This window comes from Bos taurus, chromosome 8 (genome assembly GCF_002263795.3).
Source record: "Bos taurus isolate L1 Dominette 01449 registration number 42190680 breed Hereford chromosome 8, ARS-UCD2.0, whole genome shotgun sequence".
NCBI classification, from domain to species: domain Eukaryota; kingdom Metazoa; phylum Chordata; class Mammalia; order Artiodactyla; family Bovidae; genus Bos; species Bos taurus.
The window spans coordinates 63122719-63146311 of NC_037335.1; the positions used below are offsets into that span (position 1 = coordinate 63122719).

At 42.4% G+C, this 23593-nt stretch overlaps 1 long non-coding RNA gene across 4 annotated transcripts; it reads left to right on the forward strand.

The window, feature by feature from the left end:
* The first annotated feature begins 3852 nt into the window (after positions 1-3852).
* Positions 3853-21247, forward strand: LOC112447812 (uncharacterized). 4 transcript variants are annotated; one of them, XR_009495594.1, is made up of 6 exons: positions 3853-5823; positions 7386-8757; positions 9458-9552; positions 11781-11899; positions 17889-17971; positions 20704-21247. It is a non-coding gene; the product is annotated as an uncharacterized lncRNA (long non-coding RNA). The 4 variants fall into 4 exon arrangements; XR_009495595.1 differs by having other exon boundaries at positions 5141-5823; positions 7386-7468; XR_003036066.2 differs by lacking the exon at positions 9458-9552 and having other exon boundaries at positions 5147-5823; positions 7386-7468.
* Positions 21248-23593: the final 2346 nt, after the last annotated feature.

Consider the following 23593-nt stretch of genomic DNA (forward strand, 5'->3'; position numbering starts at 1 on the left):
TAGGAGGCCATTTGCTTAACCACCTTACTGTCCTGCCTCTCAATTCTACTCCTTTGATATTTAATAGAATAAGGCAGAAACATATTTTCTTTTTCAGTCCCTTCTCTCTTTCTTTCCCTTTTCCCTCTCCCTCATTCTCTCCCTCTTTCTGCAATTTGTTGCCTATGTAATCTGTGCCCCCAAAGTATGTACAGTGCTGAGAATACAAATGCAAATAGAAACCTCCATAGAAAATTAAGAGGACACAGAGGTGGGACATCCAACCAAGATGAAGAGATGAGGTCAAAGGAGTCTTCCCGGAATATGTGATCTCGAGCTTAGCTTTGAGAGTGAATAGGAATTTGCTACTATGACACAGTCAGGCTCAGAGGAACAAACACAGGCTCCAGAGTCAGATCTAAGTTCATTCAAATCAGATTCTGTGTGGCCAAGATCTTCCAGCATCGATTCCCTTATATATGAAATGGGTATTACTACACTTACCTTCCATGATTATTATGAGAATTAAGAATGATGACTCTTGAGGACTTCCCCGGCCATTCAGTGGTTAAGACTCCACCTTCCAATACAGGGGTGCAGATTCAATTCCTGCTTGCGGAATTATGATCTCACATGCCAAGCAGTGTGGCCAAAAACAAACAAATAAATAATTTTATAAAAAGAATGATGACTGTTGGAAAGCATCTGGCACATAGCAGACTTTCCTGCTCTGGCTGTCATTATGATTGTTCATAATCTCAATAACAGTGAGTGAAATAGAACCACTAAATAATAAAGCTAAGTGAGGCATGAGAGTTATTTTATAGAGGGAGTCGATGTTACACAGGCCTAGTGGCAGCTGGAACCGGAATCCAGATCCTCTGAGAATTCTACCATTTTCCCTTTACCTGACTGCTATTCCGAACCCTTCTGTCTACAAGTCAATCTACCTTGTCCCCTGGTTTGATGAAGTATTTCCCAAACTTTCCAATTGTTACATTCTCTCTTCATGATTTTTGCCATATTCTTGTCATAACATCTTTTGTATTATTATTTATTTAATGATTTCTTAAAATAAACTTAGTTTTACTGAAAGTGTTTAAAATGAAAATTTTATATCACCAATGTCAATGGAAAACCAACAATATCACCTGTGAAGTCACAGGTTTGTGGTATATAACAAATTCTTCTAAGGCATATTTAAATACACACCAAACTATTAAAGATATTTCATCTGAAATTTTCTGTACTACCCCAAGCGGAATGAATGCATACCACCTCTTGAGAAATGCTAACCTATGCAATTAATCACTGAATTCTTTTTATTTCACAGAATTTCTCGATCATGTCCAAATTATCCTAAAACCAAACTGCCCTTTACAGTACCTCATTTATAATTCAAAAGGGACAGAACAAAAGACTCAAAATCATTCCCTGTCCTGCCACTGACCCAGTATTATTCATATCAGCTACTCCCCACAGGGTCTCTAGTTGAACATTAACCTCTCCCATTTTTGCTTTCTTCATCCCTTGGAATTTTAGATACTCTGGCATAGAATATGTACTAGTACCTAACATGATGGTTTCATCTTTTAAAAAATATTTTTTCATAATTAAAAAAAATTAACTTGGCTGTGCTGGGTCTCCCTTGAGGCGAGCGGGGGCTGTTCTCGAGTTGCAGTGCATGGGCTTCTCTTGTGAAGTACGAGCTCTAGGTGCTCCACTTCAGCAGTTGCAGCATGCAGTCTCAGTAGCTATGGTACGTGGCCTTAGTTGTCCCGCCTGAGACATGTGGGATCAAACCCATGTCCCCTGCATTAGCAGGCAGATTCCTAACCACTAGACCAGCAGGGAAGCCCCACTTAGTCTTCTTTATTGGGAAACTTCACCTCCCTGCTTCCAGTAGATTACATCCCCTGGGCTTGATGTTTAGAGTTAGAGTAACCTAGACGAGTCCTTGAACTTGGCTGATGAATTGCAACCTTCCAAATGGTTCAGACCCAGTGCCCGCTGAGGGCCCAGCACAAGGTATACATTCAAGTAAACGGTCATCACCTGAACCAGTTGAGGTAGAGGGGACTCTAGCTAGAACTGCTGCCACTAGATGGACATAAAAGGCAATTGCACCATTCTCACCTGTCAACCAGGCTCTGGCATTTCCCCTTGGAGGCAGCCGACCTTGCTCCCTTATTCTCTTGACGCTCTCTGTTCCCCCTCCCTACAAGTCCTCCTCTGAATGAATTAGCATCAAGGATGTTTGCATACCGAACACTAAGCTAACTGATATTCTGCCACAATCTGTTCAACAAATGTTAGGCTTTTTTGTATTGTGTGTGTGTGTGTGTGTGTGTATGTGTGCGTGTGTGTGTTTTAGTGACACTTTGGTTATATTTTTAGCCAGGTTGGAGAGGGAAGAGAGGGAATTACTTGGGCAGGCAGAAAACATATTTCCAGGTCTTTCCTCGTTGGTATTCTCCTAAGCGGCTGTGAACACTCTTAACAGATGGAGCTCAAGATGTGATCAGATCTGATTTTATCAGCATGTATCCTGGGCAAGTTCAACGTGAGGATGAAGACTTCCTTTGTGCTTCTTTGTGTTCTGTATTGTCACCCTCTATTGTTAATACTCTCATCTCATTTTAGGAAAGCCAGCCTTTCTCAGCTGTGATAGACACCAGTGTGGGAGTCGTGTAGCAAAGTCTGATATTCCACTGGAAGAAAAAAGCAAGCAGTTGTGGCCCAGTGTTTTGTAAAGATTTTTTTACTATTATTAATTTTAAGTTTTCATATTTATTTTTTATATATGGTTGCACTGGGTCTTTGTTACTGTGAGCAGGCTTTCTCTAGTTGTGGTGAGAGGGGGCTAGTCTTTGCTGTGGTGCAAGGGCCTTTCACTGAGGTGGCTTCTCTTGCTACGAAGCATGGATTCTAGGTGCCCGGGCTTCAGTGGTTGCGGCACGAGAGCTCAGTAGTTGTGGCGCGTGGGCTTAGTTGCTCCAAGGCATGTGGAATCTTTCCGAATGGAACCCATCTCCCCTACGTTGGCAGGCAGATTCTTATCCATTGTGCCACCAGGGAAGTCCTGGCCCAGTGCTTTGTGATGAGCTCTCCCCTCCCCATCAGCAACAAGAACATCTTATTTTTAAGTGTCAGAATGTTCTTGGTAGTCAAGAGAGAAATTAAAACAAACCCCACAGGATAACCATCTTCAGAGATATCCAGCAATATACCCAGAATTACCCATAGTTCTTCTATCTGATGGACTTGGTCTTCTTGATGAAAATAAAATAGGCTGTTACATGTTATTATTGCTATAGCCTTCATTATTGAAATTGGATACCATACTTCACTTCTCAGGAAACACTAACTAATGGGAGTAATTATCACCCTGAAGAGTATGTGGTGCAGCAGATAGAGCCTGGACTCTTGGATTAGAAGATAAGCAGGGTATCTATTTCCACAGAGCTGCTATTAACTTCTGTTTTTATCCAGTTCAGATGGGTGTACAATACTTTGTTCTCAAGCAAGGAGACTGGACAGAATTATCAGGCAGAATTTAAATAACTTGGTTCATCCAACCAAGACAGACTTTCCTTTCTAGAAAAAGCCTACTCCTACCCTGATCTATGTAAAACTCCAATCCTGTATCCCACTACCAAATATGGCACGCACAAGGATTCAGACACCTCTCTGAGGAGGAATGAGTACCACAGAAAGTGAAAGAAAGTGAAGTTGCTCAGTCATGTCCGACTCTTGGCGACCCCATGGACTGTAGCCTACCAGGCTCCTCTGTCCATGGGATTTTCCAGACAAGGGTACTGGAGTGGGGTGCCATTTCCTTCTTCAGGGGATCTTCCCAACCCAGGGGTCGAATCCGGGTTTCCTGCATTGCAGGCAGATGCTTTACCATCTGAGCCACCAGGGAAGCCAATGAGTACCATGAACCTTCACTAATCCAGTCAATTCAATTCCCCTTTAGTGGAAATTAAGATCTCAAAAACACATGGTGACAGTTCTGCTTTCTAGTCTTTCATAGAAATTATACCTTTAGCTCTATATTCTAGTTATCTCTGACAGAGGAAGTGAACAACTGGTCAAGTAATAGAGTTGCCACAGAGCAGGGAGTTAGAGTGGAAAGAATAGATTGATGACTAGGTGATACACTAAGTAAGAAATGGGCTTGAGACTTTTTGGTAAGTCAGACAGGGATGCTTAAACGGGCAGGAGAGCTATTTGTTTTGGAAATTACTTGCAAACTTCTAATTGTACTATATGGAGTTATGTGAACCTGGGACAGAGTGAAAAACAGTTCATAGAATTTCAGAGCTGGAAGAAATCTTTCATGTCATCTAGCCAAATTTCCCAAGAGATGCCTGAAAACCCTGTACAGACTCAATTTACTAGAAAATGTTTCTCATTTCAAAAGTTTTCTCAAAGAAAACTCCACAGAGACTTTTACAAATAACCCCATGAATTATAGTTCTGATTATTACTTCACAACCAACCCTGGGAAAGTCGCTTCATTTTTGCTGGTCTTTGCTCAAAACATGCCCTTGGGCAAGTCACTTCACCTCTCTGGATATTAGTTTCCTTATCTATAAACAACAACCCAGTTCTGTCTTGCCTGCCCCTCAGGGTGGATAACGGGCTCAAGAAGATGATAGAAGTGCAAAGTCTTGGTAACCACTGGATAGGCTGTATTTTCTAAAACATAAGAAGCCTTGCTACCAACACCTTCATTCCCCTGCCAGTGACCTCCCCTTGCTAAGCAAGAGTAGCAATGTGTCATCCCTCTCCATTCTATTAAGATGTTTCTCCCCCTTGCCCATAATTCTTCCCCATAGAGTTTACCCACAGATGTGTCCCTTCACAAACATTCTCCAAGGGGCCCTGTGTCTTTTTCGTGAAAGACAATGATTGGATTTGTGCAAGTCACAGAGTCTGCGAGGGAACAAGTCGCATGCGTACAGGGAGGCTTTCAGTGGGAGCAACTGCAGGCCTCCTGCTTTTCCACCCATCCTCTGACCAGTGCCTCTTGGCCCTCAGCCTCTGTGAGTGTGGGTGAACCCTGAGGAGCGAGGCAGCAACCACACAGAGGACCCTCCTAGCAGAACCTCATAATGGCACAGATGGGTGTTCTTTCTAACAGGCATTTAGTAAGTGTTTGTTATGAGTCAGGTCCTGTGCTTGCCGCCAGGGGTAAAAGATGAGTCAGACATGCTGCCCGCCCTTGAGACCTCACAGTTTAGTGGGAGAAACCAACTCAGGAGTGCTATGTACAGGCTATGTTATGACCAATGCCCCCACAGTGTTTGGGAACAACTGATGGATCCCTTGAGTCTGTCTGAGGGCAGGGTGGGCTTCTCAGAGGCTGTAAGATTAAAATCTAAATAAGGGTGTAGACATTCTCCAGGGGGATTAAAGGTGGTGGGGGTAGGGGAGCATTTCAGACAGGAAGAGCTGCGAGGATACAAAGGCAGAGGGATGTGAGAGGGCAACTTGGTTCTGGGTGCAGTAACAGAGGAGCCGACATGTGAGCTACACATCAGAGATTGAAAGGACCTGAATCCCAAGGGCTAGCTGGGGGCCCAAGGAGGAGCCTTTATGACACTGTGGGGTTCCAGGAAGTAGAATGTCATGGTCAGCTAAAGTTCTTAGAGCATTATGGGGGCTGGGTGAGAAAAGACAGAGAAGGTAAATTTACTGAGGGTGTTAGAGGAAAGGACAGATTCTAGACAGATTTAGAAGGTAGAATTGATAGATCTTATGAGAAATTCCAAGAGCAACAGCACAGGAAATTAAAAGAGAAAGAAGGCAGACTGAAAATTTTGTGAGGGCCCACAGGTAAGATAACAACATATCTTGGATCAAGCAAATAACACTCCCTGATTTCCATTTCTTGACTGCCTGGCTGAGATGGCCTATGTAATGTTTATGGACAGGAGGTCAAAAGCTTTCATCACAAATTATTTTTAAAGCTACAGTGGTGGAGTCAGCAGTCCTGGCTGGCTAGGCCAGAGTTCCTCATCCTTCCCTTCCTGTCCCATGAGTCTTAGCCCCAAAGCTAATTGTTTCATCCAGGAGGATGCCCTCCCCTGATAGAGAAAGGCCACATTTCGTTTGTGCTGTGCTGTGCTTAGTCACTTCAGTCATGTGCGACTCTTTGCAACCCCATGGACTGTAGCCCACCAGGCTCCTTTGTCCATGGGGATTTTCCAAGCAAGAACACTGGAGTGGGTTGCCATGCCCTCCTCCAGGGGATCTTCCCAACCCAGGGATTGAATCCAGGTCTCCCGCATTGCAGGCGGATTCTTTACCATCTGAGCCACCAGAGAAGCCCATGAATACTGGAGTGGGTAGCCTATCCCTTCTCCAGGGAATCTTCCCAACCCAGGAATCAAACCAAGGTCTCCTGCATGTCAGGTGGATTCTTTGCCAGCTGAGCTACCAGGGAAGCCACACATTTTGGTTAAGGATTGACAAATAACTGTACCAGGATTGCCATACTAAGTACTGCCTAGACCCATGCATGACCACTAACTGTGTAACTCAGAATGCTTGGCAGTCTATAGCATACACTCACAGATCATACATGTGGTGAATTCCCAGAAGAAGTGATGTTTGCGCTGGGTCATAAAGGGGAAAACAAAGAGAATATAAGTACATTACAATGATATCCTACCTGTCCTGGCCCTTATTTATTTATTTATTGGCCACATCATGAAGCATGTGGGATCTTTGTTCTCCAGTCAGGGATTGAACCAGCACCATCTGCATTAGAAGCACAGAGTCTTAACCTCTGAACTACCAGGGAAGTCCCTAGCCCTTTTTAAGAAGTACATCTAGAATGTTCTAGACCAGAACTGTCCAATAGGAATTTCTACAATGTTGGGAATATTCTTCTGTATGATCCAATATGGTAGCCATGAGTCACATGTGGCTTTTGAACACTCTAAATATGGCTAATGTGACTAAAGAACTGATATTTTGAATTTAATTTTTATGAATGTTAATTTAAATAGCTACCTGTAGCTAGTGGCTATCAAGTTGGACGGCACAGCTCTGGAGCCCACTTAGCAAGCTGAGATTCTGTTTCACGTGGTCTTTCTTTGCTTCACTCCTTATGCCCATCTCTGTTCTCTTCTGCCTAGCCCCTCCAGTTTGATGTACTAATTGACTAACTCCTAACTTCCAACATTGGTCCTGTTTCCTGGTTATTGATTTCCTCTGTCTCTCATCAGAGCAGAGCCCTGGACTATCTTCCATGTGACTCATACCTTAATACCCGCCCAGCCTGTGTTGGTGTGTTGGCCCAGAGAAAATAGCTTCAGAGAACCTGTTTTCCCACGCTGGGCCCTTCACCAGGCCTATCCACTCCCTCCCATCTTTTTCTGTTTCTTTTCTAGGTCGCTTTAATCGGCCAGCTAGTAACCTGGAATATCCTTCGGTGTTTTCCCTCCCTGCCAGCTTGAGTTAGAGTTGAATTGAGGTGTGCATATTTGGATGGGGAAGGAGAGAGACATAACTGGTTGAATAAATACTTTGATTTCAGGTCTCTGAAAATAGGTGAAGAGCTCCATCCTGAGACCTCTCCTGTCAGGCATTTCAAGCTTTGATTTATAAACAGATAGCAATATCGATAGGTTGATTACTACACCTGTTGATGGAAAGGATTGATTCAGGACACAAAAAAGGTTCTTGATAGACCAAAGCACTGGGCCAAATTTAACAAGATGTAATGTAATGGTGATAAATCTCAGGTCCTGTTTTGGGGTCTAAATGGATAATTGCCTAAGTACCAATATATGGCTTAAAAGATTTGGTAGTTTTAGCTAATCAGGAATCAGTGATGGATAATGAGAGAGACAATATACTCTGGGAAAGCACTAATGGAATCACATCCAACAAGAGCATTCACATCCAACAGAGACCTACTGATTTCCACCCTGATCAGACCACACCGGGATCGTTGCTTCAGGTTCTGAACGCCTCACTGTTTTTATTTCAAGAGGGGACACTGACAAGTTGAATCACCACAGTGGTAAAGGGACTGGTAACCTGTCCCATAAGGACCTGGGACAATTGAGCCTTACAAGAGCAGACCGTGGGGACAATGTCACTGTCCTAAATCTCTACAGGATAGTCACAGGACAGAAAGCAGACATGTTTTACATGGCTCCAGAGGGCAGAGCAAAAACAGACAAGTGAAAACTCGAGCAGATTCTAGCTCAGAATGAGGAAAATGTTTCCAATTGACAAAACTGTGATTCGGGTGGTTTATCCTCTGCAGAGGCGAAGTTTGTTAGAGACCCTGGAGAAATGATGTTAAACAGGCCCCAGAGCCAGTCTGCTCAGATATTGATTGTCTCCGCAGTGATGGATAACTAATTCAAAATGTGTAGGCCGTGTATGTGCTAACCCATTTAGCTTTCAGGTTCTATATTAAGTGTCACTCCTCTCATTCTAGCTCAGCATTCTCAGTAAATAACCTTCGTTCCTTGTATGTGGGAAACAGGTTTCAAGCATGGAGTCTCGAGCACCAAGCAAATTGGCAACATAATTTTAGCTCCTGAGCAAAATGGGTCTCACAATAGCATCAGTTTGGTGTGCACATTAACATTTGAATATGCTGTATAATAAGCGTGCTAATTACTCTGAGAAGAATACTTGAAGAATAAAATAAGCTTTGATCATTAGAGGAGAAAGGGGCTAGCAATTTACGGCATGGCTGCTGCTTGATATTCAAAAGTACATGACAGCTCTCATCGCAGGTAACAGGTAATTACTGTGATTATAAAATGTAATGACAGCTGCAAGAAGTGATCAGAAGTTTATTGGAAATCAGTTTGTGGTACAGTTTGTTTTTAATCACATTTAGATTTATTACTCATAAAAATGTGTCCTCATTTGATGGTTTGGTTCCTTCAAGCAGTTCGAACATAAATCCACTGCTATTACTAATCTCAGCTTTGTAGGAAGTAGCCAAGTTTTCATCGTGAAGCTGAGGTGGGGAGGCCTCAGGTTGGATATGGGAACATGATCATCACTTTGTGCTGGGACAGAAGCTGTCATGGGGAGCTGGCTGACACCCCACACCCTGAATGACCTAGACCAGCGGTTTTGAGAGTCTGCTCTGCAGACCTCTGGGGAATCGTGATACTCTTTCAGGGGGTCCATAAGGTCAAAATTATTTTCATAATAATATTAAGATGTTAGTTGGCTTTTTCACCGTATTGAAAGACTTCAAATTATATGACTCAACTTATATAAAATCTGTGTGTGTGTGTGTGTGTGTGTGTGTGTGTGTTAGTCGCTCAGTTGTGTCCGACTCTCTTTACAATCCCATGGACTGTAGCCCGCCAGGCTCCCATGGGACACACCCATGGGATTGTCCATGGGATTCTCCAGGCGAGAAAACTGGAGTGGGTTGCCATTTCCTGAGAGGCATTTATAGAGACTGCTTTGTTACTAATCTCAGCTTTGTAGGAAGTGGCCGAGTTTTCATTGGAAATGAGAAGCTGAGGCGGGGAGGCCTCAGGTTGGATATGGAGACATGACCATCACTTTGTGCTGGTAAGGAGTTTCCAGGGGCTAGGGGAGGCCAGAAGGGGGAGTGACTGCTTAATGGGTATGGGGTTTCCTTCAGCAGGGAATGAAAATGTTTTGGAACTAGGTAGTGGTGGTGGTTGCACAACTAAATGCTACTAAATTGTCTCTTTTTATATGGTTAAAATGGTGAATTTTGTTATATTTTACAACAATTAAAAAAATAAAAAAGGAAAGGTTGCATATTAAAGGAAGCAAAAGGGGAGTTCCCTGGCAGTCCAGTGGAAGCTCCTGGCCTCTGGAGCTTCCACTGCAGGAGGAATGGGTTTGATCCCTGGTCAGGGAACTAAAATCCCACATGCCACAAGGCACAGCCCCCCCAAAATAAAATAAAAAATAAAAGAAGCATTAGAGCTTCTTTCCATCCAGAATATTAAAGCTGCTGGAGGGTTTTCTAACCCTGAAAGTTCTCTTTGCTAGGTCTTTCAATAGCTGTAACTCTGAAAGTATGAAACATTTGTCCTTATTCCCCTAACATGCTAAGCCCTTCAAAACTACTTCTTTGAACTTTGCCTAATGCTAGTCTATACTTGAAATATCCTTTCTCTCAACCTGGAAGGCTACTACCTGTTGTTTGAAGTCCATTTAAAAAGACATTCCCTTCAACTGCTGAAGCCTGCATGCCCTAAAGCCCATGTTCCACAACGAGAGAATCCACTGCAGGGACAAGCCTTCAGAGCGCAGCAGAGTAACTACCCCCAAACCCCACGCAGCAGCAAAGACCCAGCAAAGCCATAAATAAATAAAATTCTTATTTTTTAAATGACATTCCCTTGATGAATCTTCCTGGGCCTCCACCCACAACCCCACCCCAGAAAATTTGGTTCCTTCCCTCAGTCTAGGTTCTTACAGAGCTTTGGTTGTGTTCCTTATGTGGTACTCCTGACATAAGATCTTGTCACCTTGTATCACAGTTACAATACATAACACCACTTTTTGTCTCTCTTAAAAGGTATTTCTTGACAGTATCTTCTTCTTATCTCTGAAGCCCAGTACACACACACACAGAGCGCTCTCCAAATGTACTAATTAATAACTTAATGTTAAGTACTTTTCAAAAGGCTTTATAAACATTGACTAATTTAATCCTTATAACTTTATATACATTTTATAGATGGTTAAACTGAGGAAAGAAATACTTTAGGACATGAAAAGATGTTAAAACAGCAAAACGGTGTGACAGCAAAACCACATGATGGCATTTGGTGTCACACGTGGGTCCTGGTTGGTGCTCAGTAAATGGCTGTTCATCTGACTGAGTAAAAAATGTTGCCTGCCACATCAGTAAACACGGATGTTGCAGCCATCAAACTAGCACCTTACAGCACCCCAATGGTGAGCCCTGAGGGAACTCAGGATACAAACCAGATGCCAGCTATCAAGCCAGCAGCCTCTGCAGCCACTTGCAATGGTGTGCTCTGAGGAGACTCAGGATAGGAAAACCCAGGGCACTGGTCACAGGAAAGTTGGGGTGCCTATCAAAGGAATTATTTCACTGAGCCCAGACTTCTGCATCTTCCCACACACAGAGAAGTATTAAATTCATTAACTTGAGTTGTCTGGTTTTCTTTCATTAATAATAATATTTTGGACTTCCCTGGCAGTCCAGTGGTTAAGACTCTGTGATTCCAATGCAGAGGGCATGGGTTCCATCCCTGAACATGAGTTTGAGCAAACTCTGGGAGATAGTGAAGGACAGGGAACCCTGGCATGCTGCAGTTCATGGGGTTGCAAAGAGTTGATCATGACTTAGTGACTGCACAACAAATCTTTAGAAGTTCCGACTATCTGCTCTTTGTTGCAAATACTCCTGTATATCCTAGCTCCTCCTCCCTTACCTCCTCAGAGCAATCTTACTGATATCTGAGAGGCTCTGTCCTGGGCTTAAAGCTCTGTTTTGTCTGCCAAATAAAACATAATTCTTTCTTTTTTTTTTTTTTTTAAGTCACTCAGTTGTGTTCAACTCTTTTGTGACCCCCCTGGACTGTAGCCCCCCAGGCTCCTCTGTTCATGGGATTTCCCAGGCAAGAATACTGGAGTGGGTTGCCATTTCCTTCTCCATAAAACATAATTCTTGACTTTTAGGTTGTGTATATTTTTCAGTTGACATGATAAAAGAAAAAATGGCTAATAATATTAAGTAAATGAAAGGATTCATTCTTGTGACTTGTTAAATATTTCCATATATTTTTTAGACCTCATAGCATGTGAGACCTTGGAGAGACCTTGATTGTCTCCTCATGCAAGTTGGAGATTGGGCAGGGGGAACTCCAAGGTGACCCGGTGGAAGAAATATGGATCTGGAGCCTAAGAGGTGAGATTAGGAGTAGTAGAGCAGAGTGCTTAAAATAATAAAGAGAGAAAGGGCAGCTTTAAATCATTATCAACCAGCATTTAAGAAACCCCCTACCCAGAAGAAAGAGAAAGGCCAGAGAACTAGGAGATGGGAGAGTCCCAGAGAAGTGCAAGCTGCCCCAAGACATGCATTATCAACGGGTGATACAAAGAGTTTCAAATTAAAGAGCACTTCAAGGCTTCCCAACAAAACCAGCTGCCTTGACTTGTCCAATTCCACCCTGATGGGTCTCCCCAGAGTCAACTACTGCCAACGTTTTCAGCTATTTCTTCTGATGTTTACCTCATATTTATAGACACATGCTTCTGTTCTATGCTTTCGTTTTTTCCACTTTAGATATTATCTATTGACTATTATTAAAAGATTAGGATTTAGTTCTCTTCTAGCACCTCTAAAAGCTGAGTGGGCACTAGTAAGCTGAAAACCAAGTGACCCATCTTAACGAGAGGCAACTGCTACTCAGCAGGTTATTGCTAGAGAATGCAGCTCCCCATTGGCAGAATGTACCAAAGTAACACTGACACTTATGTTCATATCAGATCAGATCAGTAGCTCAGTCGTGTCCGACTCTTTGCAACCCCATGAATCGCAGCACACCAGGCCTCCCTGTCCAAAACTAACTCCCCAAGTTCACTGAGACTCAGGTCCATCGAGTCAGTGATGCCATCCAGCCATCTCATCCTCTGTCGTCCCCTTCTCCTCCTGCCCCCAATCCCTCCCAGCATCAGAGTGTTTTCCAATGAGTCAAATCTTCACATGAGGTGGCCAAAGTACTGGAGTTTCAGCTTTAGCATCATTCCTTCCAAAGAAATCCCAGGGCTGATGTCCTTCAGAATGGACTGGTTGGATCTCCTTGCTGTCCTAGCGACTCTCAAGAGTCTTCTCCAACACCACAGTTCAAAAGCATCAATTCTTCGGTGCTCATCCTTCTTCACAGTCCAACTCTCACATCCATACACGACCACAGGAAAAACCATAGCCTTGACTAGACGGACCTTTGTTGGCAAAGTAATGTCTCTGCTCTTGAATATACTATCTAGGTTGGTCATAACTTTCCTTCCAAGGAGTAAGCGTCTTTTAATTTCATGGCTGCAGTCATCATCTGTAGTGATTTTGGAGGCCAGAAAAATAAAGTCTGACATTGTTTCCACTGTTTCCCCATCTATTTCCCATGAAGTGATGGGACCGGATGCCATGATCTTCGTTTTCTGAATGTTGAGCTTTAAGCCAACTTTTTCACTCTCCACTTTCACTTTCATCAAGAGGCTTTTTAGTTCCTCTTCACTTTCTGCCATAAGGGTGGTGTTATCTGCATATCTGAGGTTATTGATATTTGTCCCGGCAATCTTGATTCCAGCTTGTGTTTCTTCCAGTCCAGCGTTTCTCATGATGTACTCTGCATATAAGTTAAACAAGGTGACAACATACAGCCTTGACGAACTCCTTTTCCTATTTGGAACCAGGCTGTTGTTTCATGTCCAGTTCTAACTGTTGCTTCCTGACCTGCATACAAATTTCTCAAGAGGCAGGTGAGGTGGTCTGGTATTCCCATCTCTTTCAGAATTTTCCACAGTTTATTGTGATCCACACAGTCAAAGGCTTTGGCATAGTCAACAAAGCAGAAATAGATGTTTTTCTGGAATTCTCTTGCTTTTTCCATGATCCAGCAGATGTTGGCAATTTGATTTCTGGTTCCTCTGCCTTTTCTAAAACCAGCTTGAACATCAGGAAGTTCACGGTTCACATATTGCTGAAGCCTGGCTTGGAGAATTTTGAGCATTACTTTTCTAGCGTGTGAGATGAGTGCAATTGTGCGGTAGTTTGAGCATTCTTTGGCATTGCCTTTCTTTGGGATTGGAATGAAAACTGACCATTTCCAGTCCTGTGGCCACTGCTGAGTTTTCCAAATTTGCTGGCATATTGAGTGCAGCACTTTAACAGCATCATCTTTCAAGATTTGGAATAGCTCAACTGGAATGCCATAACCTCCACTAGCTTTGTTCGTAGTGATGCTTTCTAAGGCCCACTTGACTTCACATTCCAGGATGTCTGGCTCTAGTCAGTGATCACACCATCGTGATTATCTGGGTCATGAAGATCTTTTTTGTACAGTTCTTCTGTGTATTCTTGCCACCTCTTCTTAATATCTTCTGCTTCTGTTAGGTCCATACCATTTCTGTCCTTTATCGAGCTCATCTTTGCATGAAATGTTCCTTTGGTATCTCTGATTTTTTTGAAGAGATCCCTAGTCTTTCCCATTCTGTTGTTTTCCTCTATTTCTTTGCATTGATCACTGAAGAAGGCTTTCTTATCTCTTCTTGCTATTCTTTGGAACTCTGCATTCAGATGCTTATATCTTTCCTTTTCTCCTTTGCTTTTTGCTTCTCTTCTTTTCACAGCTATTTGTAAGGCCTCCCCAGACAGCCATTTTGCTTTTTTGCATTTCTTTTCTATGGGAATGGTCTTGATCCCTGTCTCCTGTACAATGTCACGAACCTCATTCCGTAGTTCATCAGGCACTCTATCTATCAGATCTAGGCCCTTAAATCTATTTCTCACTTCCACTGTATAATCATAAGGGATTTGATTTAGGTCATACCTGAATGGTCTAGTGGTTTTCCCTACTTTCTTCAATTTAAGTCTGAATTTGGCAATAAGGAGTTCATGGTCTGAGCCACAGTCAGCTCCTGGTCTTGTTTTTGCTGACTGTATAGAGCTTCTCCATCTTTGGCTGCAAAGAATATAATCAGTCTGATTTCGGTGTTGACCATCTGGTGATGTCCATGTGTAGAGTCTTCTCTTGTGTTGTTGGAAGAGGGTGTTTGCTATGACCAGTGCATTTTCTTGGCAAAACTCTATCAGTCTTTGCCCTGCTTCATTCCGTATTCCAAGGCCAAATTTGCCTGTTATTCCGGGTGTTTCTTGACTTCCTACTTTTGCATTCCAGTCCCCTATAATGAAAAGGACATCTTTTTTGGGTGTTAGTTCTAAAAGGTCTTGTAGGTCTTCATAGAACCGTTCAACTTCAGCTTCTTCAGCATTACTGGTTGGGGCATAGACTTGGATTACTGTGATATTGAATGGTTTGCCTTGGAAACGAACAGAGATCATTCTGTCGTTTTTGAGATTGCATCCAAGTACTGCATTTCAGACTCTTTTGTTGACCATGATGGCCACTCCATTTCTTCTGAGGGATTCCTGCCCACAGTAGTAGATATAATGGTCATCTGAGTCAAATTCACCCATTCCAGTCCATTTCAGTTCGCTGATTCCTAGAATGTTGACATTCACTCTTGCCATCTCTTGTTTGACCACTTCCAATTTGCCTTGATTCATGGACCTGACATTCCAGGTTCCTATGCAATATTTCTCTTTACAGCATCGGACCTTGCTTCTATCACCAGTCACATCCATAGCTGGGTATTGTTTTTGCTTTGGCTCCATCCCTTCATTCTTTCTGGAGTTATTTCTCCACTGATCTCCAGTAGCATGCTGGGCACCTATTGACCTGGGAAGTTTCTCTTTCAATATCCTATCATTTTGCCTTTTCATACTGTTCATGGGGTTCTCAAGGCAAGAATACTGAAGTGGTTTGCCATTCCCTTCTCCAGTGCACCACATTCTGTCAAATCTCTCCACCATGACCCGCCTGTCTTGGGTTGCCCCACGGGCATGGCTTAGTTTCATTGAGTTAGACAAGGCTGTGGTCCTAGTGTGATTAGATTGACCAGTTTTCTGTGAGTATGGTTTCAGTGTGTCTGCCCTCTGATGCCCTCTTGCAACACCTACCGTCTTACTTGGGTTTCTCTTACCTTGGACGTGGGATATCTCTTCACGGCTGCTCCAGCAAAGCGCAGCCATTGCTCCTTACCTTGGACGAGGGTTATCTCCTCACTGCCGCGCTTCCTGACCTTCAACGTGGGATATATATGTTCATATACACATAATTAAAACACAGCCAGAAAACTGACTTAACGAAGTTCACATCAAAGTACCACATCCAAGTGTGTGGTGTTAGTCACTCAGTCATGTCCAACTGTTTACAACCCCACGGACTGTAGCCCGCCAGTCTTCTCTGTCCATGGAATTCTCAGGCAAGAATACTGGAGTGGGTTGCCATTCCCTTCTCCAGGGGATCTTCCTGACCCAGGGATAAAACCCAGGTCTCCCACACTGCAGGAAGATTCTTTACTGTCTGAGCCACCAAGGAAGCCCATAGTGTTGTTTTGACTCAGCCCAGCACCCACGTCATCAAAGCTGACCTCGATGTGAGATGGTTCCAGACAAGCCCCAGCGCTCCTCAACCATATCCAGATAGATACAGGTCACTTCTGGGAGCCTTTCTCTCAGTGGTCCTAGCAAATCTCTGTGGACCTGTACCTGTAGGAGATATTATGGGGGTTTGCCCTGATCCCCTCTTCAGGGGAACACATCTGTCCCTTAGCTGCTGGGAATAGTCTTGCTCTCAGCCTCAGGAAACCATGCCCCCAAAGTTTTATAACCCCTCCCAGGGTGCAGCCTAAGGCCCATGACTGTCTGATGTGGGAACTCAAACATCCGGCCCCCTTACTTCAATCTGTGACAACTCTGAAGGGTCACCCGCATCCTTGAGTTCTCGGGGTCAGCTGAGACTTTGGTTGTAACTGCCACTGCACCTACTTTGCTGGTCAGTTTCTCTCCACACCCACCTCTGTCTTCTTCACATCCCGATCGGTAACCTTCTGTCTCAGTAAACCTTCAGCATCTAAGTCTCATCTCAGATTCTGTTCCCAAGGAACCCAATCTTACAACAGTGCTTGTTTCTGAATCAGTAAAGATGACCAAAGGTAGGATTATGCTGATGAATTCAGATAAGTTTGCATGCCATGTTCTAGAACCAGGGATGGGATCCACCTCTCCAACACACATAAGCTGAACAAGAGGGGATAGGGACTTTACTAAAGGGGGAAACTTTTGTTTACTTTACTAAAGGGGGAAACTTTTGTTTACTAAGGGAAGAATCATTGGTGAGGCAGCTACACAGATCTTTGGATCTATCAAGAGAAGTCAGAAACAGTTTATGTTAAAAAACAAAACAAAACATGCCTTTCTTTAAAGTTTGTTTTTTTTAAATGTGGACTATTCAAAAAGTCTTTATTGAATTTGATCCAATATTGTTTCTGTTTTTATGTTTTGGTTTTTGGGCCAAGAGGCATGTGGGATCCTAGTTCCCTGACTAAGGATTGAACTTGCACCCCTTCCATTGGAAATCGAAATCTTAACTACTCGACCGCCAGGAAAGTTCCCCTCATTATGTTTTGTTGTTGAAATCTAATTGAAATATTTTGAAACATGGTCTAATACTGGCCCACATTTCAGAAGTTTGTAATCTTGGCCAGAGAGAACACAGGTGTATTTTGCAGCCCAGAGAGCTAAGTTGACACTAATGGTGGTCATGAAGTCAAGATTTCAGCTCAACCCAAAAGGTTTCCTAATGATTTGAGCAATACGAAAATGCAATGAAGCACCTCAGGAGGTAGTGAGTTCCTTGGCACCAAAGGCCATTGTTTGAGTCTTGTTAGAATTTGAATTATATGATTTTTGGATTCCTATTCATTGATATCCATATAAAGTGCTGTATATACATATCACCCGTACACTCTTCAGCTAACATCAATAGCAAACAGCAATGGGATTGCACCAATGGTTCTACTGAAACACAACTCAATTTCCTTTTCCTGGAAAACACACTGCACTTGACTCATGGCTTCTGGATACTTCAGCATCAAAGGAAATAAAAGGTGAAAAGAGAAGCATGTGTTTCATTGCCCTATTCTAGTCTTAGATACAAAAATGTCACCAGCAAATCTATTATGAAACCCTCTGTTGCTTAGAAATTAGCATTATATTCTAGGTATCAGCTGGAAGCATCTGAAAGATCATGCAGTCTTGCTCTTTCATTCAATAGGAGAAACCACAGAAAAGAGAAGGAACCCACCTGAAAGACACAGCAAAGCCAGGACTAGAATCCAGATCTCTTTACTCTTGAAGGTGAGTTCTTGCTACAACCCCAAACCCATTATTTATTTATTGTCATTAAATTGCTATCGGCAAGTTATCCTGGAGTGATAGGACTTCTGGGCTAATGGACCTCAAGATTCTCACAGACAGGAGGTAGCCAGACTCTTTTTCAGCAGTCTAGAATGCCTAACCATTTATAGAGATAGTTTATTTGATTCTGTTTAGAATTTTTTGTAAAAGGTAATATGCACACATGGTTTAAAAAAAAGAGGTATACACTAAAAGTTTCACTCCCACTTCTTCCCCCAATACCTCTTCCCCTCCTATAGGTGATCTTTCTTATTAGTTTCTTGTGAATCATTATAAGAAATTTGAAATTACTTCCCCTGATTCTCAAAACCATCTTGGTAAGGTGGGGATATGCACTCACCTTCATTTTACCTATGAGGAAACCAAGACTTAGGGAGCCTCAGTGAATGAAAGAATGAAAAACTAACCAAATCTAAACTCAGTGCTTTTTCCAGAATGTCACTATGACTTTCAATAGCCCCACGATGTGTGGTAAGAGCTTAGCTACCAGGCCCAGGACGAAAGGCACAAGTGGGCCCAAAAGGCAGGTTGAGCTGCTGAACCAAACCTCCTTACGTTTCCTAACACAACAGAGCCTGCAAAGGGAGTGATCAACCCAGGTCCTTCCTAAAGAGAAGAAGGACATACCAGGCAAATGACTACCTGGAAACAGCACTTGTTTCATCCTGCTCCTTCATCCCATACATCTGTCACAAAGCCCTGTCAAGCTTTCCTGTGAAATATTTACTCTATCTGTCCCTCCCTCTCTCTTTTCACAGCAAAAACACTGGTGTAGACTTCAGTTACCTTACATGTGGGTTGCTGTCACAGGCTTTTAATTGGTCTAGTGCACAAATAGCTTTAACCTAAATGAGCATGTATTACACCCAATTTCCATTTGTAACATGGATGTAAATTATGCTGGTCCTTTAAAAAGTCTATTTTGTAATCTTTCAACTCCATGCTGTGGAAACAAGCCCATTAGTGTGTCAGTGAAAAAAAAAAAAAGGTAACGTAAAGAAGACTTGCTCCAGCTCAGAAATAAAGCTAGTCATAAGAGAGAAGAGACTTGTTTAGAAAATGGATAACTAAATCACAATGTATCCATATTCTAGAATAGTACTCATAAAGAGAAATGAGCTACTATTTTACTCAACAACCCAGATGAATCTCAAAAATATGTTGAGTGAAAGAAGTCAGACACACAAGAGTACAGGTCATACGATTTCATTCGTATGAAGTCCCAAAACAGGCAAAATCGCCTCTTGGGGATATAATTGAGAACAAGGGTTGCCTCTGATGGGGCCCTGGAAGGAGTACACAGGGATGCTATAGCAATGTTTTCTGTCTTGACTGGGGTGCCAGTTACACAGTTGAACACCGTTGTTATAAGAAGCCAACTGCAGATTTTCCTGGTGGTCCAGTGGCTGAGACTCTGTGCTCCCAATGCAGAGGGCACAGGTTCAATCCCTGGTTGGGAAACTATGATCCCACATGCTGTGCAGCACAGCCAAAAGAATTTTTTTTTTTCAAATTTTTAAAAGTTACCCCAAAAGTCACCAATTGTAAGTTTAACATCTGTGCATTGTACTGTAATTATTCTTCAATTTAAGAGAGAAAGATAGGAGAAAAAGCAAGCGAGAGGGAAGCTGACCTTCTCAGGCTGTTGCAGAAAGGAGAACCGGATGTCCAAATACAGCGGCTTCAGAGTAATCCCTGCCCTCTCTCAGCTTCTCTCTAAAACACATTTGAATAAATTGGGAAATTAGGGATCTCCCAACACTGTACAAAACTTGAAAGAAATGTCATGCCAGAAACTTAGCAACATTTCTGCTCTTATAAAGTATGTGTTGCAGCTGGATGGAGCAAATCTGACCCAATTTTGAGCTCCTATGATGCCCACCTCCATTCCAGAAGCAGACCGCCTCAGAAAGGGTGGGGAGGCCCTTGGTTCCTCCCACACCATCTGTCCTCTGTGCTCTGGGGACTTCCAAGCCCTTTTGGAATAGATCTCAGGCAGGCAGAGCACCTTTTCCCAGCATCCATACCCACAGTCAGGAGCCACTTCTGCCAGCTTGCATGCCTTTTTTTTTTTTTTTTTTTTTAAGGAGACTCTACTCACCCTTTTTATTTATTTATGATATGTACACACTACTTTATTTATTTAGTTTGGCTACACTGGGTCTTCATTGCTGTGCGCGGGCTTTTCTCTAGTTGCAGAGAGCGGGGGCTGCTCTCTAGCTGCAACGCCCGGGCTTCTCATTGCAGTTGCAGAGCACAGGCTCTAGGTGCATGGGCTTCCGTAGTTGCGGTACAGCGGCTCATCAGTTGTGACTTGTGGCCCTAGAGCATGCAGGCTTTAGTAGTTGTGGCAGGTGGGCTCAGTAGTTGCTCCACTACATGTGGGATCTTCCAGGGTCAGGGGTTGAACCCATGTCTCCTGCACATTCTAAGAGGTGGATCCTTTTCCTCAGAATTTCCTCAGGAGGCATCAAATGGTCCACTGTCTTCTAGTTACCCATGTTCTATTAAGCCTCATGCATTTTGATTTTTGAGCTTTTCGTTATAACTTTTTTCTCTCTTAGGACACTTGCATTTGTTTTTTCATTACAATATGCCTTGATGGGCCATTTCAGTCTGGAAATCCAAAGGAACTGTGTTGTATTATTGCTTGATAATTTCATCCTTTACAGCTATAGGTACTGAAAATACTGGCATTTGGAGGTCTCTCCATGGAAATGCCAGCTTGCTTCCTGATCACCGTGAAGTGATACCCACTAGTCTCTAAGACCTACCAGCACATCAGAGTTTCTGATCACCTTTTAAGTCCCTCTCTTGTAAATGTGAATGGATATTCAAGGATGACCACATACTCAGGAAAGACTTGTGAATATTAACAAAGAGAAACCACACTAAAACAGAGTTGGGAGGCCAGAAGGGGAGCTCTCATGTATGTACTACACAACATCAATATAGATCCTCACAGGTAGAGACCTCTTTTGCATCTCTGGGAGGAAGTGACACTATTATGCTGCCTTGGGAGGAAGAAAAATTTCTCCTTGCCTGGTAACATCTCAGCCAGTTTCCTCCAATGGACTTTTTGTTTTTAACAGCGCATCCCAATTTCTCCTTCTCTTCTTTTTCTTAACTGGACTTGCCAGTGGTTCACCACAGTTGCGTGTCCCAAGTTGCAATTCTTTGCTGGTTCCAAATAAATTCACTTTGCTGGTAAAATAACTGGCTGTTATTGTTGCCATTTAACAGACTCTAATACAAGAGCCAGAAATCTGAGCTAGTAAAAAGGAACTTGGAGGGGACTTCCTGGTAGTCCAGTGGTTAAGAATCCACCTTGTAATGCAGGGGACATGGGTTCAATCCCTGGTCCCACATTCTGTGAAGCAACTAAGCCTAAATGCCACAACTATAGAGTCCCTGTGCCATAATGAAAGATCCTGAGTGATACAATAAAGACCCTTTGTGCTGCAAATAAAACCCAACACAGCCAAATAACTACAATTTTTAAAAAAAGGAACTTGGAGAAAATGGAGACAATTCAGATATCAGAATAAAACTTATCTCCTCAAAGATAAGTGGTGTTACATCAGTGAAATAAAAACAGGATGCTATAAAAATGAATAATTATAAAGACAAAAAAAGAGCCCTCCCTTGGAAATTACAGCTAAAATAAAACAAAATTTGGTTATCTTAGATGTTTACTCTTAAACCAGTCACTTTCCTCAGAAAAGAATCCTCCAATCTCCTGCCTTCAGAGATAGCTGTTAGCATTCTGTAACTAAGTGGGGAAAGGGGAGTCAGAGGGGTACCTATATTTGGGATGTGGACTCCATTTTATCTTGGCTCTATTTCTTGAATTCTGATTAGTCAGATATTGGACCTCCTAGACTGATCCTTTGATTTTATTTGTCCTTTAGTATATTTCATTATCTTTTTGTTCAGTTTCTGGGAAATGTCCCCCAACTTTATCTTTAAAGCCTTTTGAGGATTTGGGAGAGTGTGGTGACAAGCATACGAGTTAAATTCACCACTGTTGCTGTTGTTCACTAAGTTGTGTCCCTTTGCAACCCCAGGGACTGTAGCATTCCAGGAATCCACCATGACTAACCGGAAATCCTTCTGATACCATTTTACATCTTGTCTGATTATCCAGTTGACTCTTGAACAACACAGGGGTTAGGGTTGCCTATCCTTCCTAAAGTTGAAAATCCATGTAAAACTTTAGAGTCAGCCCTCCATATCCAATTTACATCCATGGATTCAGTGAACCTTATATTGTATACAAATGTAATTCATATTTATAGAAAAAAATTCACATATAAGTGGTCCCACACAGTACAAACCTGCACTGTTCAAGGGTCAACTGTGTATTCTTTGGGGGACGAATGATGAGAAATAGGAAGGGAGAAATGTGATGGGCAGCACAGGACTCTGGTGTCACTGTGCGTTCTGAAAGGTGTGTTCTCCACCTTTTACGTGGTTTGGACATGCACTCGCACCCGGGCTGATGTCCCCGAGTCCAGGGCCACTCCAAGCCCATGTCTCCAGAGAATAAATTTCTGCTCTTCTGCCATTTGTCCACTGGCTTCCCATTTGCTAAACTGTCCCAGAGGGTATAGACAGAAAAATAAGTGAATAGAGAAGGAGGTCCAGAAATAGACGTAAGAACATGAAGAATTTGGTATGTGATGCAGGTTACATTTCATATTCTCCGAGGGAAAGATGGTTATTTAACACATGGTATTGAGACAAGTAGCTAATCGTTAAAAATAAAGAAAATTAGACCTTTACTTCAAGCCATACATTAAAATATTAATCTATATAGATTTCACATAAAAATGAAACCAGAAGTATCAGATGAAAATATATGTGAACTGATATAATCTTGGGATGGGAAAAGCTCTTATGACATGAGAGCAATAAACACATAGATTAATTTTATCTTAAACAAAAATTAAAAATTTTTTCATCACCCTCACCAGTGTGTGTGTGTGTATGTGTATGTTTATTAATACATACATACAATTTTAAAAGCAAACAAACAAGTGGGGAAAAATAGCTTGAAGATGAATATCAGGCTAAGTGTTAATATTCTTAACATATATGGAGCACTTGTTAATAATTTTAAAATACCAACAGGACATAAACATGTGACTTACAAAAGAAAACAAACAGCCTTAAATACTTGAAAAAAAATTCAGCCCCATTAGTTATACACAAGTACAAATTAAAGTAAAAATGATATATCATTGTCAACTTGCCTAATCGATTAAAATTTTTTACAGTTTTATTGAGATATAATTCAGATACCATAAAGTTCACTTCTAAAGATGACAATTTAGTAGTTTTTGGAGAAGGCAATGGCACCCCACTCCAGTACTCTTGCCTAGAAAATCCCATGGACAGAGCAGCCTGGTAGGCTGCAGTCCATGGGGTCGCTAAGAGTCAGACATGACTGAGAGACTTCACTTTCACGTTTCACTTTCATGCATTGGAGAAGGAAATGGCAACCCACTCCAGTGTTCTTGCCTGGAGAATCCCAGGGACGGGGGAGCCTGGTGGGCTGCC